The 12665-nt window shown below is 43.5% G+C and overlaps 1 protein-coding gene across 12 annotated transcripts in view; it reads left to right on the top strand.

The window, feature by feature from the left end:
* Positions 1 to 12665, top strand: part of ZBTB20 (zinc finger and BTB domain containing 20) — a 1106032-nt gene that overhangs the window by 1057303 nt on the left and 36064 nt on the right. For 9 of the 12 annotated variants that reach the window (XM_073577073.1, XM_073577071.1, XM_073577072.1 and 6 more), the window contains 2 exons: positions 5959 to 6060; positions 11029 to 11231. The gene's annotated coding sequence lies outside the window, so the exon portion shown is untranslated. The other 3 variants (XR_012232516.1, XR_012232517.1, XM_073577069.1) reach the window with 3 other exon arrangements.

Here is a 12665-nt window from a genome sequence, read left to right as displayed (position 1 = left end):
TGGTGACGTCACTCTCAGGCTTATTCCTTGTTAGTGCCGCAAACGCACAAAAATGATGTCGACGCACACAAATAAACCTGTCATACAGTGCAGGAATAAAGGCGCCAGACATGATTACACCCCACAGTTACCTTTCACTTTTTACATGTATTACTATGTATGAAAACTTTATTTAACAGCAGACTTTATGAAGCCGTGCTGGCACAGTCCACTTGTGCTCAAAAGTTTACACATCCCGGCAGAATTTTTGCTTTCATGGCCTTTTTTTTTCAGAGAATATGAATGATAACTCCAAACCTTTCCCTCCACTCGTGGTTAGTGGTTGGGTGAAGCCATTTATTGTCAGACTACTGTGTTTACTCTTTTTACATCATAATGACACAACCCAAAACATATGGTACAGTATATGACAGTATATTTTATGAAGCTGTGGTGGCACCAGTATATGGCTGTACACATTTTATGAAGCTGTGGTGGCACAGTATATGGCAGAACATTTTATGGTCGTGGTGGACAGTATATGGCTGTATATTTTATGAAGCCGTGGTTGCATAGTATATGGCTATACAGTTTATGAAGCCGTGGTGGACAGTATATGGCTGTACATTTTATGAAGCCGAGGTGGCACAGTATATGGCTGTCCAATTTATGAAGCCGTGGTGAACAATATATGACTGTACATTTTATGAAGCTGTGGTGGCACAGTATATGGCTGTACATTTTATGAAGCCATGGTGGTACAGTATATGGCTGTACACATTTTATGAAGCTGTGGTGGAACAGTATATGGCAGTACATTTTATGGTCGTGGTGGACAGTATATGGCTGTATATTTTATGAAGCCGTGGTTGCATAGTATATGGCTATACAGTTTATGAAGCCGTGGTGGACAGTATATGGCAGTACATTTTATGAAGCCATGGTGGCACAGTATACGGCAGTACATTTTATGAAGCCATGGTGGCACAGTATACGGCAGTACATTTTATGGTCGTGGTGGACAGTATATGGCTGAACATTTTATGAAGCCGTGGTTGCATAGTATATGTGTCACGTGGACCCGTCCTGTGTGACACGACCCGCAGGCCGGTAGCTAACACAACAAGACACGGAGGAAGGGGAAACAGTTACAACGGTGGGAACGGGGACATGGAGACCACCTGCACTCCCCTGAGTCAGTGTCCCTCACACTCCTAACGTTCCCTAGGCCAGTTCCGCATCGGACGCCAATCAGGATACCTGTCACCCTAGCACACCCTACACCTATCCCTTGCTAGGGAGCTGGGTGGTGCAGGCACTTGCCCCACTGCTGTACTAATACACACCAGGGAAAAATACAAACAGGGAAACACCACTTAGCTTTGCTCTGTTGCTCTTGCTCCCAGCAACAGAGTCCACCACCAGAATGCAGCTTTCCTCCTGAATAGCTACCACCAAGCTCTGTCAGAGCTGCAAGGAAATCCCCTCTGACTCCTTCCACACCAGGACTCTGACTATGCTGCAAGGAGCTCTCTCTAGCTCCTTCCTCCACCAAGGATGGTTGGAAATGAGCAATATCACCAATGCTGATTGCAACACCTGACACTCTTTTATAGCAGAGCCAGAGCAATCACACCTGCTATAATCACGTGAACTAAAGTAAAGTAACCAGTGTGCAATGACCCTAACAGTCACCGGGGGCAAAACTAGAACTGAAAACACAGTGCAATGACCCTAATGGCCACCGGGGTCAAACTATCTTTAAGCACCACAGCTTAAGGAAAAAAAAAAGGCTACTAGTGCATTTTTGTCTGTCATGATCCAGCATGGATCATGACAATATGGCTGTACAGTTTATGAAGCTGTGGTGGCACAATATACGGCAGTACATTTTATGAAGCCATGGTAGCACAGTATATGGTTGTATATTTTATGAAGTCGTGGTGGCACAGTATATGGCAGTACATTTTATGAAGCCTAGGTGATACAGTATATGGCAGTACATCTTATGAAGCTGTGGTGGCACAGTATAAGGTAGTATATTTTATGAAACCGTGATGGTACAGTATATGGCTGTACATTTTATCAAGCTGCGGTAGCACAGTATATGGCAGTACATTTTATGAAGCCATGGTGGTACAGTGTATGGCAGTACATTTTATGAAGTCGTGGTGGCACAGTATATGGCAGTACATTTTATGAAGCTGTAATGGCACAGTATATGGTTGTGTGAAAACCTCAAAAAGAGGAAAAAAAATCCTCCAAAAAATTCAGTTACAAACCAGACAGGCCTAAATGCATCTGCACTAATCCAGGGTGCAGCGGACCCAAGTAAAATGGCAGCTGCACAGGTGCATGAATACCAAATGAAATAGCCAGCCTACAGTCAGGGACTGGCCGTGTGGTACACCAGCGCAGAAAAATAATCCGCATGTGGCAGTGTTCACACAGGGAATGCAGGGCTCCTGGTTCACAACCTCTTAGTAACACCATAGAGGGGGGCTGCCCAGTGCTAACTATAATGCATCCCGCGTGAACAGAGGCCACAAGTGTGCAGAACCATTTGGGCCCAACTGCACCCTGAAAGAAATATAAAAAGTGCACAAAAACATATCAATATATGTAAGGTATTGCTTGATATTAAGGCCTTAATACGGAAGCTGACAAACTGCGTCAAAGTTCCTTACACTTGTCAGTCCTACTCTAACATGAAAACCTCAAAAAGAGGAAAAAAAAATCCTCCAAAAAATTCATTTTATGAAGCTGTGGTGGCACAGTATATGGTTGTATATTTTATGAAGCTGTGATGGCACAGTATATGGTTGTATATTTTATGAAGCTGTGGTGGCACAGTATATGGTTGTATATTTTATGAAGCTGTGGTGGCACAGTATATAGTTGTATATTTTATGAAGCTGTGGTGGCACAGTATATGGTTGTATATTTTATGAAGCTGTGGTGGCACAGTATATAGTTGTATATTTTATGAAGCTGTGGTGGCACAGTATATAGTTGTATATTTTATGAAGCTGTGGTGGCACAGTATATGGTTGTATATTTTATGAAGCTGTGGTGGCACAGTATATGGCAGTACATTTTATGAAGCTGTGATGGCACAGTATATGGTTGTACATTTTATGAAGCTGTGATGGCACAGTATATGGCAGTACATTTTATGAAGCTGTGATGGCACAGTATATGGCTGTACATTTTATGAAGCCATGGTGGCACAGTATATGGCAGTACATTTTATGAAGCTGTGATGGCACAGTATATGGTTGTACATTTTATGAAGCTGTGATGGCACAGTATATGGCAGTACATTTTATGAAGTCATGGTGGCACAGTATATGGCAGTACATTTTATGAAGCTGTGGTGGCACAGTATATGGTTGTACATTTTATGAAGCCATGGTGGTACAGTATATGGCAGTACATTTTATGAAGCTGTGGTGGCACAGTATATGGTTGTATATTTTATGAAGCTGTGGTGGCACAGTATATGGCGGTACATTTTATGAAGCCATGGTGGTACAGTATATGGCAGTACATTTTATGAAGCTGTGGTGGCACAGTATATGGTTGTATATTTTATGAAGCTGTGGTGGCACAGTATATGGCAGTACATTTTATGAAGCCGTGGTGGCACAGTATATGGTTGTACATTTTATGAAGCTGTGATGGCACAGTATATGGCAGTACATTTTATGAAGCCGTGGTGGCACAGTATATGGTTGTATATTTTATGAAGCCATGGTGGTACAGTATATGGTTGTACATTTTATGAAGCCATGGTGGTACAGTATATGGCAGTACATTTTATGAAGCCGTGGTGGCACAGTATATGGTTGTATATTTTATGAAGCTGTGGTGGCACAGTATATGGCAGTACATTTTATGAAGCCGTGGTGGCACAGTATATGGTTGTATATTTTATGAAGCTGTTGTGGCACAGTATATGGCAGTACATTTTATGAAGCTGTGATGGCACAGTATATGGCAGTACATTTTATGAAGCCATGGTGGCACAGTATATGGTTGTATATTTTATGAAGCTGTGGTGGCACAGTATATGGCTGTATATTTTATGAAGCTGTGGTGGTACAGTATATGGTTGTATATTTTATGAAGCTGTGGTGGCACAGTATATGGTTGTACATTTTGTGAAGCTGTGATGGCACAGTATATGGCTGTATATTTTATGAAGCTGTGGTGGTACAGTATATGGTTGTATATTTTATGAAGCTGTGGTGGCACAGTATACGGCAGTACATTTTATGAAGCCGTGGTGGCACAGTATATGGTTGTATATTTTATGAAGCTGTGATGGCACAGTATATGGCTGTATATTTTATGAAGCCATGGTGGTACAGTATATGGCAGTACATTTTATGAAGCAGTGGTGGCACAGTATACGGCAGTACATTTTATGAAGCTGTGATGGCACAGTATATGGCAGTACATTTTATGAAGCTGTGATGGCTCAGTATATGGCTGTATATTTTATGAAGCTGTGGTGGTACAGTATATGGTTGTATATTTTATGAAGCTGTAATGGCACAGTATATGGCAGTACATTTTATGAAGCTGTGGTGGCACAGTATATGGCAGTACATTTTATGAAGCTGTGGTGGCACAGTATATGGTTGTATATTTTATGAAGCTGTGATGGCACAGTATATGGCAGTACATTTTATGAAGCTGTGGTGGCACAGTATATGGTTGTATATTTTAGGAAACTGTGGTGGCACAGTATATGGCAGTACATTTTATGAAGCCGTGGTGGCACAGTATATGGTTGTACATTTTATGAAGCTGTGATGGCACAGTATATGGCAGTACATTTTATGAAGCCGTGGTGGCACAGTATATGGTTGTATATTTTATGAAGCTGCGGTGGCACAGTATATGGCAGTACATTTTGTAAGTCTGTGGAGGTACTGTACATGGCGGAACATTTTATGGATCTTCAAAGGCATGTGGCGGTACAGTTTAGCATCCATGGACCATAGAGCCCCATACGTGAGGCCTTATGGGCATTGCTCGTGACGCTTCCCGCGCAGGTAACGTGTGACATCTCTGGCGTTGTCTACCTGTGGGTATTTCTACACTGGTCCTGGGAGCGAGACAGATTCCCTACCTGAAAATGACTTCCTATTATCAGACGTGGAGTCCGGGCTCATGTAGGACAATTGCAGCTCTGTTTGTGAACAGAGACGTGATTCATGGTCCTCGTAGTAACTGTGAGCACCTCCGAGCGAGACAGAAACCAAACTCAGACAAAGAGCAGGGAAATCAATGCTGTCTGAGCAGCTGTCCCCTGATACTGGCTGGCTTCTGCCTGCTCGCCGCTCCTGAAGATCTGCAGTCTCCTCCCTGACTCGTAGCACTCGGCTGTCATTGATATTAGGGACATTATTTGCCAACACAGACATTTAAAGGGCTCGTCAAAAATATCTGCAAGAAGCAGCGCCACTCTTGTCCTCAGGTTGTGTCTGGTACTGCCGCTCTGCGGTTTTCACGTGAACGGGTTCAAGCTGTGTTACCAGACCATTGCCAGAAAAGCAGCCTTGTTTTCTAAACCCCTCATTAGGGCAAAGTTTTCATCAGGTGCTTCATTTCACTGATGATAAAAGCTACGGGGCCCGAGAGGGGCAGGGGCCACTACCATCTCCAAAGGGGCAAGCAGCTTCTGTCAGACACACATGGGCATGCAAAGGGCCCACACACTGCCCCTGACAGGACACAGAAGGGGATGTACTGCCAGCAGTGTCTCAGTAGTGCAGCCTCAGGCTTTGGGCCTGTAACATCAGGCCTTAATATCTCAGCCTGGAAGTCGAGTATTAATGAGCCATTTCACTTGTTTAATGCACATTTTTATTATCTTCAAGCTTTCATTAGTCAGACATGTTGGTTGTGTCCTCAACGATCTGCTTCTCTGCCATTTCTCACCATGTTGTCTTCTTTTTGTCTCTCCAGCCTCCATGCTGCCTCTCTCCCTTGCATTCCCAAATGATTATCTGCACTAAACCAGAGACGTGGAGTGAGCTGCCCGAGGAGTGACTCAGTTCTCTTCCTACTGTAAGTCTTTGCGCCATGACCGGCCAGATCTACAGTCTGCCATGACCCCATATCAATCTATTTCCTATGGAGTCTGTCGTAGGATTCTTATTAAGCTACCGGGCCTAGTGGTAGGGGGGGCAAAGTAAAACCTGGAGGTGTCACAAAAAACATGGGTCAGGTCCAAATTCAGGAATACAGCAATACCGCCCACTGACTCAATTATCTGATTAATGTAAATAAAGCTTAGTTGTGGAAAAAGAGGCCAGGTTTTGTTCTTATTTTATTCTCACTTCTTCCCTGAGTATTCCGTTTTTTATTTTTTTTAAATCGGCCATACAGTTCCAGAGATATAGGCCTTTTTACCAAGTGCTAATTTTTGTGGTGTTTATGCTCAGAGGATCCTCGGGGGCGTGTCTTTAGGTTCCTCTGTAGTTACTCTACAAGCCACGCCCCACAAAAATTAGCACTAAATAGAAAGGCCCATATCTCTGGAACCGTGTGTCGGATTTGAAAAAAACAAAAACAGAAATAGTCAGGGGAGCAGCAGTTTTTACCTGGTGACAGATCCTCACGGGTCTCAAACCAAATACATTCATCACCAATAAATATAAGATCACTGAGGATCTCACAACTGACCACAAGAACGTTGGTCCAAATATTAGTTGTGTGAATGCAGCAGTGTGGCCCTAGCCTGAGGGGGCCGGCGACTGAACGGGGTTATCCTCATCTTGGATATGAAAGTCTGAAATATGAATAACCCTTTAATGACATAAAACTGGAAAGCTGTTTGAAAGTGACCCACTGGATTTATCGAATATTGTGAAGGAATGACGCCTGAGGACACAAGTGTGATTGGGTAAAGTTCTGTTCACATCAAGGATGCGCTGAGCATTTCCACAAATTGTAGTATTTCATAGCGAAAGACAAAATGTACCTGCACCCCCCATCCTCAGAACGTGTCAGGTCCTTGAGAAATGAGGACAGTCTCCGCTGCAGTGCGTCTCCTCGATAAACATCACTGACATCACAGAACAATCTGCAATGTATGGGCTAATTAGATTTTTATTTTAGGACACTCGTCTCTACGCTCAAAACTACATCTAAATGAGCTCCGAGTTTTCCTGGGTTTCGTCTGTGCCCCGGTGACATTACACGGCGCCACAATCCTTATTTTTCATAGTAAAAACGTTCTGATGTTTACAGGGATTTATTTCACAAACCACCGGGAAAAGAAAAATATACAATGAAAGACGGAAGGTTTGTTTCCATGAAAGACCAATGATGAGCAACACGATTAGGCTATAGTATAAAATCCCATGTATCCAAACCACTTCAGTGTGCACAGGCTGCCATTGTTCTCAGCAGCGCGAGTCTTGTTTACACAGGACAATGTGCTGCCGAGAACTTTGATCCTTTGTGCTAAACAATAGATCATTTTACCCAACAAGCGAGTGTTTTGCTGGTGTTCAGCAGCCTGTATAGACTGTAAGATTGTGATAAAATGACATTCATTATGATCTTGCAGTATAAAAAGACATTAAGAGTATAAATAATATAATACTGCCCATGTACAGAAATATAACTACTATAATACTGCCCCTTTGTACAAGGACATAACTACTATAATACTGCCCCCTATGTACAAGAATATAACTACTATAATACTGCCCCTATGTACAAGAATATAACTACTATAATACTGCCCTCAATGTACAAGAATATAACTACTATAATACTGCCCCTATGTACAAGAATATAACTACTATAATGCTGCCCCTATGTACAAGAATATAACTACTATATTACTGCCCCTATGTACAAGAATATAACTACTATAATACTGCTCCTGTGTACAAGAATATAACTACTATAATACTGCTCCTGTGTACAAGAATATAACTACTATAATACTATATAATTTCTATAATGTTACAGCATGTACCTGTTACAGCAGAGACCAGAGTTTGCTCCAGTTCCTGTTCTTTAATCATTTTGGTCCCGCTGTCATTGGAGGCCCTTTTGGCTGCCATCTTGGTACTCCTGTGTAGTGCAGCCATACTCTGTACTTTTTATGATTCCATCATTTACACTATTTACTGCAGTTATAGTACACAACTAGTATTGTATTGCAGTATATAGTACGAGCTACAACATAATCATAGGTTCAGGTGCCACATGGGACTAAAAAAAATAAATTAAAAATGTTAAAAAATATATAAAAATAAAATCCCCCCTTTGTTGTAGTTGAAAAATAAAGAAAATAAACATATTCGAGATCGCTGCATTATATAAGTCCTCTTTGTCAAAGTCAAGAACAATTATCCCATATGGGCCATATAGAGAAAACTTGTGACTAGAAGTGACTTTTTCGGCGGATGCAGCTCTCTCAAAAAATTTCAATGAGAAGTGATAAAAATTTTGTATATACTCCAAAATGATATCAATAAAATCATCGCTTCTCCATTTCTTCCCAATAGTTTTTTATATCTTTTTTTTTCTTGTTTTTTCAGTACATTATACAAGAGGATATAAGATGTCATTGAAAACTACAAAAATAAAAAAGTTATAACTCTTGGGAGAAGGGAAGGAAAAAAAAAAGGAAAACTCCAAAATGAAAACTTGCTCGGTCCTTAAAAGGTTAAAGGGAAACGTTCACATTTCAATGTTTTTAGAGTTTTCCAAGATACAATGTAAGGCTAGTTTCACATTAGCGTTTACGGCCGCAGCGTCGGGCTGCGCACGGCCACCGCTAAGCCCCGCCCCCTGCCGCGCCTCCACCGGTAGCTCCGCCTATGAAAGCATGACGCTGCATGCGTCCTGTGTCCCCTATCTTTAGCACTGGGGACGCAGGCCGTGCACAGTATGCATTTGGCGGCGCATGTGTCCTTTTGACGCTGCGCCGAGCGCACCAAATTGCAACCTGTTGCATTTGGCGTTGGTCGGCGCAGCGTCAAAAGGACGCATGTGCCGCCAAACGCATACTGCGCACGGCCTGCGTCCCCAGTGCTAAAGATACGGGACGCAGGACGCATGCAGCGTCATGCGTCCATAGGCGGAGCTACCGGCAGAGGCACGGCAGGGGGCGGGGCTTAGCGGCGGCCGTGCGCAGCCCGACGCTGCGGCCGTAAATGCCAATGTGAAACTAGCCTAACAAAGCTTGTCTTGGCTGTGAGAACTGGTGCCTCATTTTAAGGTTGTCACGCACAGTACCTCATTTAACCACTATTTTGGCGGCACTTTTTTTCCCATAGACACCAATGTAACAGCGCCACCTCTTCTGCTACTCTATAGAAGTGTAGAAATCCCAAATTGAAGTTTTGCCTTTTACATGTGTTGCCACGTGGATCTTATACTTTTTTGTAGTCAGTGCTGTACAGTTCAGCATTCTCCATTTCTCCCATATCGAGAGCCTGCAAAACAAAAGCAAGCCAAGACGGCTGCATATATCAGTGGGCACGGCGGGCGGCAGCTTGCAGGGCATCCACCTCCCAGCGAATCTATAGAAGACAACGTTCTGTACTAAGGAAATGAATTCTTTTTTTCCGAAAGGTCAGTGGAGATTGTCAGCCCCCGCGAGTGTAAAGGGACCGATCAGCTGTGCGGTCTCATTGATTAAAGGAGATTGAGAGCGGCCGACTCCTCAAGGAGAGGGGTCTGCAGAAAGGCCTCTGTGCCCTCTGGGAGTTGTTGTCCATCCCATGGTGCAGATGTACGGCCGGACTCATCTGCTGCCGGCTCGCTTTACATACATGTAGATTAGGTGGCTGTAATCGGATGATGAGAGTCCCAGTGCACGGACTGAATTTTCAAGGTCTTTCTGGAAAAATAAGGCTCAAAAATGATCACTTAGCGCTGTATGGCTCCCTTCTCAATGCTTAATCCAAAAATCCATATTAAAGGGATTTATTTCAATATCCTACGGACAGTAAGCCTTATTCATCATCATTAAGACATAATCTAAGGGCTCGTACGCACATTTCCAGGCTGGATTCTCTTCCTTATCTTTTGCTGTGGTTTTAGGGGGACATTTTTGTAGAGAACGCTCCGAGGAGAAAAACGAGAGGAAAAAAAAAAAAAAAAGAAAACCACCCACTATTGAACGGTATGTAAGGAAGTATTAGGAAATATTACCGGGGCGAGTGAATGATATTTCTGCTCTATATGGCGCTATTACATGGGCTAACATTATGAAAAAATACAAAGTATGGAAGGAGGGTTATGTTACTTCTAGCCCATTGCCCAATTTTCTTGGGAAAGGTTTTTCTTCCTTCCTCTGAACTTAATTCTTTTTTTGGGGGGGAACCTTTTCCTTCTTTTTTTCAATATAGACCTTATTATAAGAAGAAGATATACGGTAGAGTTTGTGCCAGCAAAAATGCAAAGAAAGAAGCTGCAGCTGCATCCCCCTCCTCTCCCCTCCTACTGAGGATTCTGCCACCGGTTCATGTCCCAGTCGTGCAGAATTTGGGATAATTGTCTTCCTATGATATTTCCTTTTGGTCTGTCTGATTCAGTCAGGCTGCGATCTCTACTGACAGTACGCTGGTGCTGTGTACATAATGCTCAGGACATAAAATCAGGAACAATATCGTACGAGAAGATATCCTATAATTACCTATACATCTCCCGTCTCTCACCGTGAGCAGACCGCACCGCTCCTGTCTCATGTCAATTAGCTAATTAACAGCATTGTGTGTCACTCTTCCACCCCGTCGACGAATAATTGCACACCTTATCATAAGACTAATTATTAGAACAATGGGCAGCGCTTTTTATAGTAAGATCCCGGACTGGCGGAGGCTCAGCGTCAGGATTTTCGGGGTGTAAAATTCAGCCTGGGTGAGACCTTTGTCTGCTCCCGGTGCACAATAGATAATTCTCCGTCTAATGGCAGAAGAAGCCGAGGTTATCTGTAACATATTCTAAAAATTCCTTTTCCCAAACATCCAGTCCGTTCCCCTCAAAGGGTCCTTTGTCTCTTCACAGGAAGAAACGCAGGACAGCTGAAAACCAGAAGGCGTCTGTGGAGAATGAGATTACTCAGCCGAGGGAAGGCAGCGCCAAGCCGGGCCAGCCCTGCCAGAACTTTGTAGCTGTTCTGCTGCGGTGCCCAGCCATATCCACTCAACACATACAGACATCAAGCAACCAATCAGCACGTGTGCACACACAAACAGAGTCGTCTGATTGTGAGTACCTACAGCGCGCGGCGGCGGCAGCCGGCCAAGGCCCCTTATATAATGAGCCATCGCCTTGTCTTCTCGCTGGGTCATTCCAGGCAATGGAGCGTGCCAACATATAGAACCCATCCATGCGCCCTCATGAATCTCCACAATGGTCGAAGTTGGCACAAGCGTGCCACTTCCCAGGCAGTTGTCAACCGAGCCTCCAATAAACCCAAGGAGAGTGTAGATTTTATTATATGTTTCCTCCCCACCATCGATGGTGGCTTCCACCACTCTATTAATGTCACAAAGATTGTGGCAATTTCTAGGAAAAGATTCTCTCCCACTTTTGGCTCGTGCCAGTTTACAGAGAAGTTGGAAGGCAACCAATATGGACAACATTACAGGGATCGACAAATGTGCCATTTAGAAGTCTACGATAACGGGGGGGAAAGGTCGGAGAGCACAATGGGATCTGCTCCCACTGAGATTTCTCTGAAGAACATGGAACTTAAGGAGCAACTAGACTTAACGTAGTCTTACTTTTTTATTATTTCTTTGCCATTTTGAAAATAAAGATTATTAAAGGAGTAAGAACTTTTCAGAGGAGGGGGGAACTGTCTCTCTTTAAGGAGACCAGCCGAGTATGGATTCTTGGCAATGCTCTATGGGAACTAACATGCAAATTAGCTCCTTCTCTGTCTTGTGTTGACCTATATCTAAAAGATCATCTTCATCCTCATGGCAGTATCCAATGGCAACATATACATAACGTCCAGCCTCATCTTCTTGGTTGGATTGAACCTTAGGGTGGATGTCCACAAATGTGTCTAGCCTTATCCCCATGTTCATTACTTGTGTCAAGCGTGGACTTAAAATAAGAACCTGATGATTGGTGTTCTTGTATCTTCAGTCTTACCCTCATGGTTGGCATCCATTGTCATCCTCATGTTGGTTTTCCTTCCTCACCATCACGGCTGGTATCCATTGTCATCCTCAAGTTGGTTTTCCTTCCTCACCATCACGGCTGGCATCCATTGTCACCCTCATGTTGGTTTTCCTTCCTCACCAACATAGCTGGTATCCATTGTCATCCTCATGTTGGTTTTCCTTCCTCACCATCACGGCTGGTATCCATTGTCATCCTCATGTTGGTTTTCCTTCCTCACCATCACAGCTGGTATCCATTGTCATCCTCATGTTGGTTATCTTTCCTCACTATCACGGTTGGCATCCATTGTCATCCTCAAGTTGGTTTTCCCTCCTCACCCTCACGGCTTGTATCCATTGTCATCCTCATGTTGGTTTTCCCTCCTCACCATCATGGCTGGTATCCATTGTCATCCTCATGTTGGTTTTCCTTCCTCACCCTCACGGCTTGTATCCATTGTCATCCTCATGTTGGTTTTCCCTCCTCACCCTCACAGCTGGTATCCATTGTCATCCTCATGTTGGTTT

The sequence above is a fragment of the Dendrobates tinctorius genome, unplaced genomic scaffold (genome assembly GCF_039654945.1).
Source record: "Dendrobates tinctorius isolate UK_male_01 unplaced genomic scaffold, ASM3965494v1 ptg000054l, whole genome shotgun sequence".
NCBI classification, from domain to species: domain Eukaryota; kingdom Metazoa; phylum Chordata; class Amphibia; order Anura; family Dendrobatidae; genus Dendrobates; species Dendrobates tinctorius.
The sequence above is the reverse complement of the archived record's forward strand: the minus strand, read 5'-3'. Positions and strand labels throughout refer to the sequence as shown.